Here is a 13,223-nt window from a genome sequence, read left to right as displayed (position 1 = left end):
GTATTCAATAATAGTGGTGATAATGGGTACCTATGGTCTTATTGGAAATACTTTTAGTTTATTACATATATATAATATATAATGATTACTGATGCTTATCGTTTTAAGAAAAACTCCATTTATTTCTATGCTTACTAATATTTTTCATAGTCTCCTATATTTCTTATACCTTACTCCTAAGCACTTACTCTTGTATCTAATGAAACTGGTTTATCTACTGAAACACTTATCTAATGTTCCACAAACAATGCACTCTATCTCTCAACAAAGGAAATTTTCTCTAGTTTTCATATATAACTAGTAGTCTCTCTCTTCCATTTCAAACCCTGGTTTTACTGTCTTCCTTTTTCTTCTAAATTGCCTTCTACAGTCAATCTTCTTAATTCTCAATTCTAGTTCTTTGTTCTGCTAGTTTTAGATCTTTCTCTTATTTAATCATTTCTCATTTATTATATTTATCATATATATATATGTTATATATAGGTTGTTTCATATATATTTGTTTGTGCATTGTTCTTTCATTAAATTAGAAATCTCTAGAGAGAAGCAACTGTCTTTTTCCTTTTTTGTATACCTCAGCACTCAGGAAATTGCCTGATACATCTTCCCCTTTGCTTTTATTCATATTCCCCAGTGCTTAACTGAGTCTGCCAATAATTAGCACTTAGTGAATGTTTATTGAACAATTATTTATTGAATAGTTATTTAACTTTTAAAATTTCAAGATAAGAAAGAAAGAAAGGAGGGAGGGAGGGAGGAAGGAAGGAGGGAGGGAGGAGAGGAAAGCAGGAGGAGAGGAAGGAAAGAAGAGAGGAGGAAGAAGGAAAGAAATTAGGAAGGAAGAAGAAAACAAAGTAAACAAAAGAGAAGGTAAGAAAAAAGGAAGAAAAGGAGGGAGGAAGAAGAAGGGAAGAAAAGGAGAAAGAGAAAGGAGAGAGATAAAGTAATAGAATGAAATTTTCTAACATCAAAATTGAGAATTTGTTTTTAAAAGTGTCATGAGAGGGATTTCTCTATATAAATTGCAGGGAGGAAAAAAATCTCTATCATCTTCTCCCTCCACAATTCTGCAAGAGAAAGTTTTCCTTCCAGGAGAAAAAAACAGGAGTGTATAGTCAGAAGCTTTATAAAATTCACTTAGCTGAGTGAAGAATTATTTAGGGTTAGGATGAGGTGTGGTCAACTAGATTTAATAAAAATTAAATGAAGCTGCATATACCCAAGTATATTAGTTGCCTTGATCCAGGTATTTCTAATTAGTATATAGGAGGAAAACACTCAAAACAAAAGCCTGAAAAAATTTCCAGGAGATCCTACTAATATTACTCAGTTTCTGATTGAATATAGCATCCTGACTATGTAATTAAAGAAATTAAGGCAACTAAATCTAGCCTTACTAGCCACTACTCTTCCCAACAATTAGTATAAAGCACCAGATTATTCTTAAAAGATCAAAGACCTGAAGAAGATAGTAGAGCATAGTTAGTTGCTGTGAATTGAGTACAGACATAGTAGGGAACAGAAACCCAATATGTCAGAGAGCAGAGCTTTTATATTCAGTAGTAGCAATGTCTGGTGCAGATGGTGAAAATATTCAGCAAAGAATAGCATTATTACATTACCAGAAAGCATTGAAGATGAAAATTTATATGGGCATACATTTGGCCTAATTACATGTCCATTCCATGTATGTTCCCTACTCAACAAGGACACATTGTGTACCTTCTGACATATTTTTTGGACAAATAACTCTCTCCCATATGTGGGCCATTCATGTATGTCTCCTGATTACACATATTTTCTAAATGCATATTCTTCAGGAATATTCCCAAATCACTTAATTTCTCTGTGTCAGTACTTTTCTGCATTGTATACAAGAGAACTTTTTCAGATTCCTTATATTATTATGCATTTAATTAATATAGCTTTCTTTAAACTCTCTGATTAGCTTAATAAAGAAAAATAAATGAATGAAGGCTATGATTTTGAGCAGATAATAACCCTCGCCTACTCTATTATGGTTAACCTGGAGTATTGTTCAGGAGGTACATACAAAGGAAAAGTCAGGTTCCTTTATCCCTATACACATAAATTATTTGAAAAATATTCTAAAAAATAAGTTTTCATATTTTAAATAAATGGGATTTAGTGTTGATCTTTAATCCTCTTAAAATGTTAAACTTGCTGCACTAGGCTTCTCTCAAGGAGGTTACAAATCTAGCAGACTTCATTTGATTATTTAAAAATATATTTTAAGCTAGTAGACTCTGTCTAATAAAGTGATTTACTATATTTTTCAAATGATGCATAAAAAGCAAAAGTGATAAACCCAAGCTCATGAAGGTAATAAATAGATTCAAACTCAGGCACTCTGGGTCTCTTTCTAAGGTTTGATCTATTTTATATAACCTCAAATTATAAAACTTGAATATGTAATTAATTTTAAAAAACAAGTTTTTGAATAAAAAACCTTGAAACTCAGAACATAGAAGATCATATTAATATTTCATTACATATTTTGGATAAATTTTGGATATTTCTGTATTTGAAAAGCTTTCCCTTTTTGTCAAAAAAATATAGGACCAAGAAATTTGTACTTTCTTAGGGATTTTCAGGAAGAGTGCTTCAGAGAATAAAGAAGATGGAAAATGGGATTCTATTTGGTGACAACTCTCACCTGAAAGTCTCTACCACTTGGAAGAAACAATAGGAAGTCACTCTTCTGCTGCCACCTTGTGGAGTATAAGGCATGTGAGAAAAGATTCAAAAGTCTATTGAGTTTCCTTTTCTTGGGGTATAATCAAAATATTAAAATGAGGTGTGTCAAGGGATAATTTAAACATTGATTTAAAAACTAATAAGTAGGAATTATATTTTATATCAATGGAGGAAACATTTTTAATGCATCTTATTTTCATATACATTGTCTGTTTATAGATTAAAAATTATGTAATTAAATAGAATATAAAACAGTTCATAAGCAACTTACCGCAGAAATATACTCTTAAATATATATCAATACATTCAGGTTCTGTGATTTCATTGATTTATGTAATATTTTTAGTGGTCAAATTGCAACTCCTCCATGATATACCAGATAGGCATCATGAGTTACTATGACAAAAACACAGACAAAAAAATCCAAAAAACAAAAACAAACAAAAAGCCTCAAGTTTACCAACCTTCCCTGTAATTGATTTCTCTTAATTGAAATAGACCAGAACTCATCTTGTGAAAAATTCATATTATATAAGGATAAGAAAAATTGAATCCAGAACTTTAGTCTTACCAGTTTGGGAGGACCTAATAGATTCTGAATTACAATAAGATAAATAAACATGCACTAGTTAGGCTAAAGTATCTAACTACATAGAGAATTTATTTGTCCCTGACTTTCCTTCAAAAAGTTCAATAAGAATTCCAAACAACCTTTTAGTTTTGAGAATTTAACATTGTTAAGTTGTCTGTGTGTGTGTGTGTGAGAGAGAGAGAGAGAGAGAGAGTGAGAGAGAGAGAGAGAAAGAGAGAGATAGAGAGAGAGAGAGAGAGGAGACAAATTATTAGAACCCCCACTCAAATCTTATTTCAGTGCTTCACTCCTGGATTACCAAAAACTATGACAAGTGAAATACAAGTTATAGCATGTATCCTATTTTTATCTTGCTTATAATTATGTCCCTTATTTTTTTTAGCTCGTTTGATACATTTGAAACTTTTTAAAGGCAGGGACTATAGTTTGCTCATTTTTGAATAACTAATATTATCTAACATAATGACTTGAATAAAACAGATATTTGATAAACATTCATTTCAATTAAAGTATCAGTAATCCACAAAGATAATAGTTGAAAACAGCAATGGGTAAGGATTCAAGGACAGAAGAATCATATATAGCGAGAAAAAAGAATAGTGGGTAAGGTGCTGTATCTATGGTAACCACTGATATGTACATGTGTGTGTAGCTTTGTATGTCCATTGTGATTCAAAGAATATATGGAAAGGGTGCTATAATTGAATTAAGAAAGCAGAGAATGAAGTAAAATGAAGGTATCCCTGAGAGAAACTGTAAATTTAAGGCAGTTGAAATGAGAACAAAAATATTCTGAAATGATTTTTTTTAAAAAGGAATAATGTGAACTATTTCAAATGAAAATGGTTTTCTTTTTACATGACTTCCAACTAGTGAGTGAAGGATATATATACATATATACATACATATTATATTGCATATGTATACAAACATAACTATATATGTATATATATATATATACAAACATATGTTTGCCTTACAAAATCCTAAAAAAATAATGGTAAAGAGATTAGAATAAAAATTCTATATGTCTAGTTATTTTACTGATTATATGGATGAAAAAGGAAAATTATTGTGATAAAATTAATGCTATGATAAAGTATTATTTCAGCATCCTACTATGTGAGGTGAATAATAAGAATTTATCAAAATTGCTATTTAAAATATTTTGCTTCTCTCTATTCTTTCATTTAGTAGTAAACATGATTATAGAAGAAACAGTATAAAAATTGTATTATTGATCTAATAATGAAGAAATAAATGCCCTCAGAATCATTTCATTTCCTATCATGATTATTCAAAAAAAGATATGGAAGAATAAATTACATGTCACTCAATTGTGGGGAAAGCGGCAAATCCAAATCAAGGTAGATCACATTTCAAGGGAAAAGGAATGCAGATGAAGATCCTAGTAGAATAAACTAAGAATTTACAGATAAACTCCAATTTATTTTCTTTGCTTTGCATTTTACACCAGTGGCTACATATTTACTATGTTATATTTACTTAATTGGAAGAAGTTCATCACTAATGTTCATAAACCTTTGTGTACCCTAACATGATGCAGAGATGCATAATGTTAATACCTGGAAAGGAGAACTTATGTATAAATTAATGTATTCATACTTTTGCTACATAAGAATGAACAGTGGCTTATTAACCAAATATAATAGGAACAGGGCAGCTAGGTGGCGCAGTGGATAGTGCACGAGCCTTGCAGTCAAGAGTACCTGGGTTCAAATCTGGCCTCAGACACTTAATAATTGCCTAGCTGTGTGGCCTTGGGCAAGCTACTTGACCCCATTTGCCTCGCAAAAACACAAAAACATAAAAAAAAATTATGAGAGAAACAAACTCTTTAAAGATTTTATTTGCCACATTAAAACAGAGGAAAATGAAATAAAATAAACTTGTCCCAAGGTTTAAAAAATCCTACCACTGTAAAGATAGTTATTGAGGTTTGCTTTTCTTCAAAGTTTTGAGGGATGAATTTTTGCTTTGGCATTGTGATAATATAATAATTTATTAATTTGTAGCATTGCCTGGTTTCTTAGCCTTGAACATTTTTTCTGTATTCCTGGGAATTCAGTACAATAGACAGAACCATGTTGTTTATGTAACAGAGAATGGGAGATAAGAAGGAACATATTTGTTTCCAGGTTTCCAAAAGTAATTCTTGTTTCAGAGTAGCAGCAATATTTTGGTCTCTGGTTACTTTTCAGCTAATTCATTATTTTATTACCTTCATTCCTTACCCTGAAATGTAAGGCAAGGTAAATGGGGTTAAGTTAACCCTGAAATGTGAAGAAAATCATTCCACTTTATCAGTAGTATAATGTGGAAAAAATTGATGCATTTGGAATAGGGGGTTATTATTTCGAAACTTTGTGCATTGTGACTAGGCAACTCACAACGTATTTTTGAGGCTCAACTTCTTCATCTGTAAAATATAAGATTTGGGCTAAGATACCTATTGAAAATCTTTTCTGGTACCAAAATTACAACCACTCTTTAAAGTGGTTCAGTAGGTTAGCAACACTGAATAGAAGTCACTGGCAAAATGTAGCTCCATATAAGGATATATTTCTTTATAATTACACTATTTCAAGACATAATGGGATAATACTTGAAGTAGTAAGTTCCTTACTTCCAGTGAGAATCAAGTTGATGCTAAATGACAACATGTACCATATGTTGCAGAGATTTAGTTTTAGAAAAGGATTTAATTAGATGACCTATGAGATTAAAACATTAAGTTTCTATAATTGTATAACTACCATTCAATTGAAAATGAGATAACTTTGCAATATTAATGTTTTTAATTTCATTGAAATAAGTTGTTTTGAAATCAGTCATTACATAAATCCTGTACCATTTCCTCCCTTGTAAGAGAAGAAACTAGATGAAAAAGTTCAATTGGCATAGAAACTGTATATGAGACTTTCTTCATCTTCATTCCATATTTGTAATGGGTCATTAAGTTCATCATAATTTCACAACAATTTTTGAGTGTTTTATTTATATTATTATGGTCATTTTGTATTGTGTACTACCAGGTCTCCTTTACCCTGATTCTTCCTTGCTAGGAATCACAGCATAAAATTTCTCCATATTTCTTTGACTTTCTCATTTTTAATATTTTAATCTAATTTTATGATATGCAAACGCAAGATTTTATTTAACTATACCTTCTTTTGATTTTATTAGTTAGTATTTGTTTATATTAGATATTATAGAATAGCTTTTTATATACCTATATAAAATTAATTTATATTACTTATATATTGTAATATTAGTTTATTAGTTTAATAAAATTACTCCAAAATGGTTGCTATAAATGTTTGGTTTTTATTTCAGCAAACAGTAGCTTTGTAGTAAACATCTTTATTCTGATAGTTTTAGTTATGAGGCCCCAAATCAAAAGTAGGTTTTGTTAAAAGGTAAACATCAAAGAATCACATAAGTGTAAAGCAATCCCAGAGGCACTTTATTCCTACTGGTACCGAAGGAATAACCACATCTGCAACATAGCCAACAGGTAGGTCATTGAACACTTGTTTGAAAATCCATATTGAAGGGAATTCAAGATATTATTCTCCAAGCAAGTAATAATAGTCCAGGGTTCTGAGTATACTTTCAAATGACTTACGGAGTGCAAGAAATTCAAATTAAGAGAAAGCTTACTATTCACCAACAGGTATAAAGTATTTTACTGCTTCAGTGAAATCTACCACATAGATATTGCTAAAACACATGGTTTCTGGGAGAACATTTTCCAGTTTTGCCTTTGACATTGTCCTCACCCATCTGGAAGTGATGAATGCTAGGACTACAAGGAAAACTCATTCTATAAACTGATTCTTTGTCTACATTTCTAGACTGAGGAAGCATCCATCCTTACCTTCTTTCTCTATGGATACTACTTTTTGATAAATAAGGGAAATATGAAATATATGGAAGTTTACTTATATTAGTGCTTTAACCAAATATCTTTCTTTACTTCAATATCATAAATCAGGCATGCATTCTTTTCTTGCAATTATTATAATTAAAATTGCTTTTATTTTCCTCTGACTATCTTGATTATCCCTGGAGTTCAAAGATCCCATAAACATATTTTAGTGGAGTAAAAATGTTTCATTTCTTCTGGAAATTCCCAGTGTTGCAGATACCAGAGAAGTCATAGTCACTTTGTAATCTTGATCACTATTTCTGTACAGAGGCAGGAGCCTCTATTCAATAATTCTATAAAGCTTCAAATTAAGAAACTTATTGGACATCAACAATAACGTAGTATAGAATAAACATTGGAGATAGAATCGGAATATCTCTGTTCTAAGCTCAAATGTGCCACTAAAAAGCAGTATTATTTTGGATAAATCACCACAGTTCCTCATTTATAAAGTGTTAGAAATGAAATGGAATAAAATAAATAATTCTATATTCATCAAGATCAATGTTTCTATAATATTATTATTATACTGCCTTCAAGGTACTGTCATATACCTTTGTGAAAAAAGTATGTGACATTTCCTCAAAAACTATGAATACTGAAAAAGGCAACTCATTTCATTTTTGTTTCACTTTAGTTGCAAAGAAATTCTTAAATTTCCTCCCATTGATCCCATTTTATCTGATTAAGACTGGTTATACTAAGTCATTGTTTTTTATTTTATATATTTGAGGAGCAAGTCTGATATAGATAAAAAATTCTACTACTTCAGGTTTAATGTTGGGACAAAGTAAGGTTTGAAGGAAGGAAGAAAAGCAAAGAGGTTGTGAGGATGAGAAAGAGCATTCTGGTGTTAGAGTGCAGATTGTACAAATTTGAGAGATGGAGAGTTTTCTGCAAGTAATAACAAAAGAGCCAACTGTTATTAGCTTGGAAAGTTTAGAGATGTAAATATAGAAGAAAGTTAGAAAAGAAAAGGAGAAATTGGGTTATAAAGGTTTATAAAAACTGAAAGCTTTCATGCTTATTCCTGGAAGTAATAGAAAACCAAAGAACTCATTATTTTCCTTCCATGCCTTCCGTTTTTTCCCAAAGTTCCACATAAATGTTGAGAGCTCAGCCATCCTCCCTATCACCCAGTTTCACAACTTAATTGTTAACCTCTACTATTCATTCCCTCTTACCTCTCCCATCCAATCTGCTACCTGCTATATTGTATTAAATTTGTCAATGACAAATAATTGATGTTACTGTTTTTTCCCCTCTAATGGAATTTCCCAATCTTGACCGAGGGGACTGGACATTAAGCATTATGATCTCATCTGATTTAGTTAACATTATGACATCAATGAAGTACTGTTCATTAGTGTCCTAAATAAAGGAAGGATATCTCTTTTATTTCTCTTCCCAACTTAATGTGATATTATGAGAGAGATTACAGGTGATCCTTGAGAAAACGAGTGAAAGAGTACTAGACCCCTTATTAAATGAAAATAATTGATCCTAACTAGCTTTATCCATAAAGCATAGAGGGAGAAAAAGAATAGAGGAAAAAGTATTGTTGGATTGGTTACCTGATCAACTATATTAAAAATTAGTATCAGTTATCATGATAGGTATGAAGATTTTGTTCAGTTACCTATAGTGTACCAAGAGTTGCCAAGTGCCATTTGCCTTCTTGGAAAACTTGGTTGTTTCAATCGGAGTTAATTTGGTGTATTCAAGCTTGTGTCTTCTCCATCACTTGAAAAGAAAAGAAAAATATTTTCCCTTCCTAGGAACCCAATTTTGTTTGGTTTTAACAAAGCAGGATGGTTTAGCCAGCTCCATCTGCTTTCATTTGACCCAGTTTAGCAGATCCAGTGTTCTGTCTCTTAGAGAGATTCACCAGGAGTATTTGTATCTGATGGATTTTAGTTTATGAAAAATTTCTTCTTCGATTTAAAATTGAGATGGTGCAAAAAAGTGTTTTAGGGTGTGGGATGGCAGTGAATGGACCAACTGAAACAAAACAGTTGGAAAAGTTATTATGGATTTCTAGACCAAGTGCAAGCTATGTAAAGTCAGAATTTGTGACATTTGAGTATATAATGACTGCAAAGATATACTTATTAGGACTATGTATTTCCAGATAAAATTCTCCAGGCACTTCAAATCAAAAGGTTCAACCCATATCAATAGCAAAAGCAGCATGAATAGTACTGTTGTCTTATATATGGAGTTGACTTATATAATATTCAACATTTAATATTCAACAATTATAAAGTATATCAACAAAAGCAGGCCATAATGCAGTGTTTCTTTTCCCCTGAGGTACCTGAATTTGAACTTGTGTCTGCATTTTGATATAATTGCTTTCCTTTTTTAAAATACATTTACAAAGCTTTCTCTTCTGAGAAAAGGTTAATAGACTTCAACAGATTATAGAAAAAGTCTGTAAGTCTCTGATTTAAAGGATTTGCCCAGTCAGTTAAAGAATGGTTGTGTAGTAAAATGGAATTGTAAATAGATGACTGGACTTATGGACTTATAACCTAAATCCTGACTCAAGCAATTATGAGCTATGTGACCCCGGAAAGTCACTTAACCTCTAATTGTACTCTTCTGTAAAATTAGGATAATGCCAATTCCCTTTTTGTATGACTTTCCGATTGAAATCAGAATATATTTTTAAAGTGTTTTGAAAATTTTAGAGAGCAATAGAAGCTAGCTGTTAAAACTACCAAATATTGAAGTTTTATATAAATATTACTTATTATTATTGTTATGGTACTGTCTATATTTTTGTCTGGATTTCCATTATTAATGGCTTTATACATATACTTTGATTCACTGACTTTCTCATTATTAAGGAGTGTATATAGAAAGAGAGCTCATATATGTAGGGATGATAACTTAATAAACAGATAAATCAATAATCAAATCAATAAAAATGGAATTAAGGGATGAGAGAGAGAAAGGTCCTGGGAGAAAGGAAAGGAGAGGTAGAATGGAATGAATTATTTCACAAAAAAAGGAAAGAAAAAGTTTTTACATTGGAGTGGAAAGTAGAGCAGCGAGGGCATATGAGTAAACCATACTCTTATTCAGAATTTTCTCAAAGAGGGAATAATATATACAGACTCTATCTTACCCTATAGAAAAGTAGGAGGGAAAGGAGGTAAGAGAAAGCTGAATCAGGGAAGAGAGGATAGATTGAGGTAGGCGAAAGTCAAAAGCAAAACATTTTTGAGAAAGGACATAAAGAAGTGAAAATAGAATAATTGGGTATAGGGGAATTGGATGGAGGGAAATAGAGTTAGCAATAATAAATGTGAAAAAATTTTGAAGAAAGTTTCTCTTTTAAAGGTATCATTTCTCAAGCATATGATGAACCAAGTTAAATTAAAAAAAATAAGAGCCACTCCCCAACTGACAAATGATAAAAAGATATGCAATTATCAATCCTATCTATAGCCATACTTTTTTTAAAAAATGTTCTAATTCACTATTGAGTGGAAAAATGCAAATTAAAGTAATTCTGAGGTACTATATTATAGTTATTAGATTGGGTAATAAGACAGAAAAGGAAAATGACGAATCTTGGCAGGTATGAAAGGAAAACAAGACATCAATGCACTATTGATAGAATTGTGAACTACTTCAACCATTCTGCAGAGCTGTTTGGAATGCCCAAAGGGCTATAAAATCATGTTTATCCTTTGACCTAGCAAGGCCACTCTGCTAGATTTGTAGTCCAAAAGAGATGAAAAAGAAAAAAAGATAAAGGACCTTTATGTCCAAGAATATTTATAGCAGCTCTTTTCTAGTGGCAAAGAATAGGAAATTGAGGAAATTCCCATCACTTGAGGACTAGGGCAGCAAGGTGACTCAGTGGACAGAGTATCAGCATTGGAGTCAGGAGGACCTGAGTTCAAACAATGACAAAATACTATTCTGCTATAAGAAATAATGAGCAGGATGCTGTCAGGAAAAAAAAACCCTGGAAACACATAAGTGATGCAAAATAAAAGGTACCACAAAATAATAGCAATTTTATTGGATGATCAATTATTGATGACATAACTTTAATCAGCATTACTGTGACCCAAGACATTTCTGAAGGGCTTATGATGAAAAATACTATCCATTCCCAGATAAAGAGCTGATTATGTCTAAATTCAACTTGAAGCATACTTTATTTTTTTAATGTTTTTGTAAGGCAATGGAGTTAAGTGGCTTGCTGAAGGCCACACATTAATTTCTGAGGCTGGATTTGAACTCAGGTACTCCTGACTCCAGGGACAGTGCTCTATCCACTGCCCGAAGTAGACTTTTTTCATTGTTTTTCTTGACATTTTTTTTAGGTGAAAAGGAGTCTATGTTTCTTTCACAGTGGCTAGTATTGACTTCATATTTATAACCAATATCAAATTGCTTGGTTTTTTTTCAACGAGGGGAGGGGTACAGGAGGAAGGGAGAGAATTGGGGGCTCAAAGTTTTAAAAAGGAATGTTAAAAATTATTTTTACATTTAACTATGAAAAATAAGATATGAAATAAATAAATGGGGAAAAAGTAAAATAAAATAAATTCTAGCTCAATACTTTAAAATCTCTGTCACTACAAGCAAATCAATTATCTTTATAGGGCCTTGTTTTTGCCATCAATAAAATGAAGACAATACCTCTAAAGTCTTTAACTCAAAATTGATGCTTATGTACTCATTATTTAGAAGTGATTGGCATTGAAGAAGGCACTTCTGCTTTTCTTGTTTTAGAGAAATTACTTGACCCTTTCATATGTATATGAAGACATATCAGTCTCCTAAGCTTTAATTGAATGAAAATGAACCCATTTGGAAACTAAAGGAAGGTAGATACTAGTGATTGACTGCCATACAAAAAATTGTGACAGAAATGTATTGAAGTCATGTAAGGCTGTCCAAAAACCATGACAAGCTCTAGATTTTTTAATCAAAATATAAAATGTCAAGACTTTAGACTGTCATCCAAGAATGAAACCATGAATTGAATGGGTACTAGTGTTTTTTGAGGCTTATGGAAAACATCTAGTTTTTGAGAGAGACAACTGAATAGACATGGCAACTAGTAGTCCCCATTAGGTTCTATGTATTTTATCCCTGAATTAAATTAATTTTCCAAAATAAAATTCCTAGGGACAGCAAGGTGACTCAGTGGATAGAGTACTGGCACTGGAGTCAGGATGACCTGAGTTCAAATCCAGCCTCAGACACTTAATAATTGCCTAGTTGTATGACCTTGGGCACGTCACTTAAAAACCCCATTAAATAACAAAAAGTTACTCCCTTAAATAAATAAAAATAAATAAATAATTCTTAAGAAATAAATAAAATTCTTAGTTAACATTATTTTAGATACTAACAGTTATAAAGAAATCATGACCTGAATACTTAATTAGAAAATGCTTATTATTGGTAATTACTAAGAGTTTAGATTATTCTCCATTATATTTTCCTATGTAGTTTATTTCATTTCAAACTAAATTTATTAAAACATTTTTATCTCACCATTATTTGCAGGGAAAAAATACATCCCACCCCTTTCCGCACTTCATGATTGGCCCTTAATTATTTTTTCATATTACAGAAAAATATTTAACTCAAAACAACGGAACTATCTTTTAATGTTCTCACATTGCCATTTCAAAAAAAGTATCTCAAACACTTAGAAACATAGTTAAAACTGAAATAATTTAGTTTAGTGAAAAGGATACCAACCAGTTAATCTCAAAGGATGTAGTTTCCTCATATTTACAATATGGATAGTGATACTTAGATGGACCTAAATCATTATAAAAATTGAGATGTTTATTATATAGATTCTCATACCTATGATTATTTTTTCCCTCCTCAAATACTCCTGGAATATTTTCTCTGAATCTTTCTTTCACTGATATCACACTTTACTTATTATTACAATTTATCTTGGTGTTTCCCATA

The 13,223-nt window shown here is 31.3% G+C and overlaps 1 long non-coding RNA gene across 3 annotated transcripts in view; it reads right to left on the bottom strand.

Moving 5' to 3' along the window:
- Positions 1–13,223, bottom strand: part of LOC141489722 (uncharacterized) — a 186,985-nt gene that overhangs the window by 68,067 nt on the left and 105,695 nt on the right. The window lies entirely within an intron of this gene.

The sequence above is a fragment of the Macrotis lagotis genome, chromosome 5 (assembly GCF_037893015.1).
Source record: "Macrotis lagotis isolate mMagLag1 chromosome 5, bilby.v1.9.chrom.fasta, whole genome shotgun sequence".
Taxonomy (NCBI): Eukaryota; Metazoa; Chordata; class Mammalia; order Peramelemorphia; family Peramelidae; genus Macrotis; species Macrotis lagotis.
The sequence above is the reverse complement of the archived record's forward strand: the minus strand, read 5'-3'. Positions and strand labels throughout refer to the sequence as shown.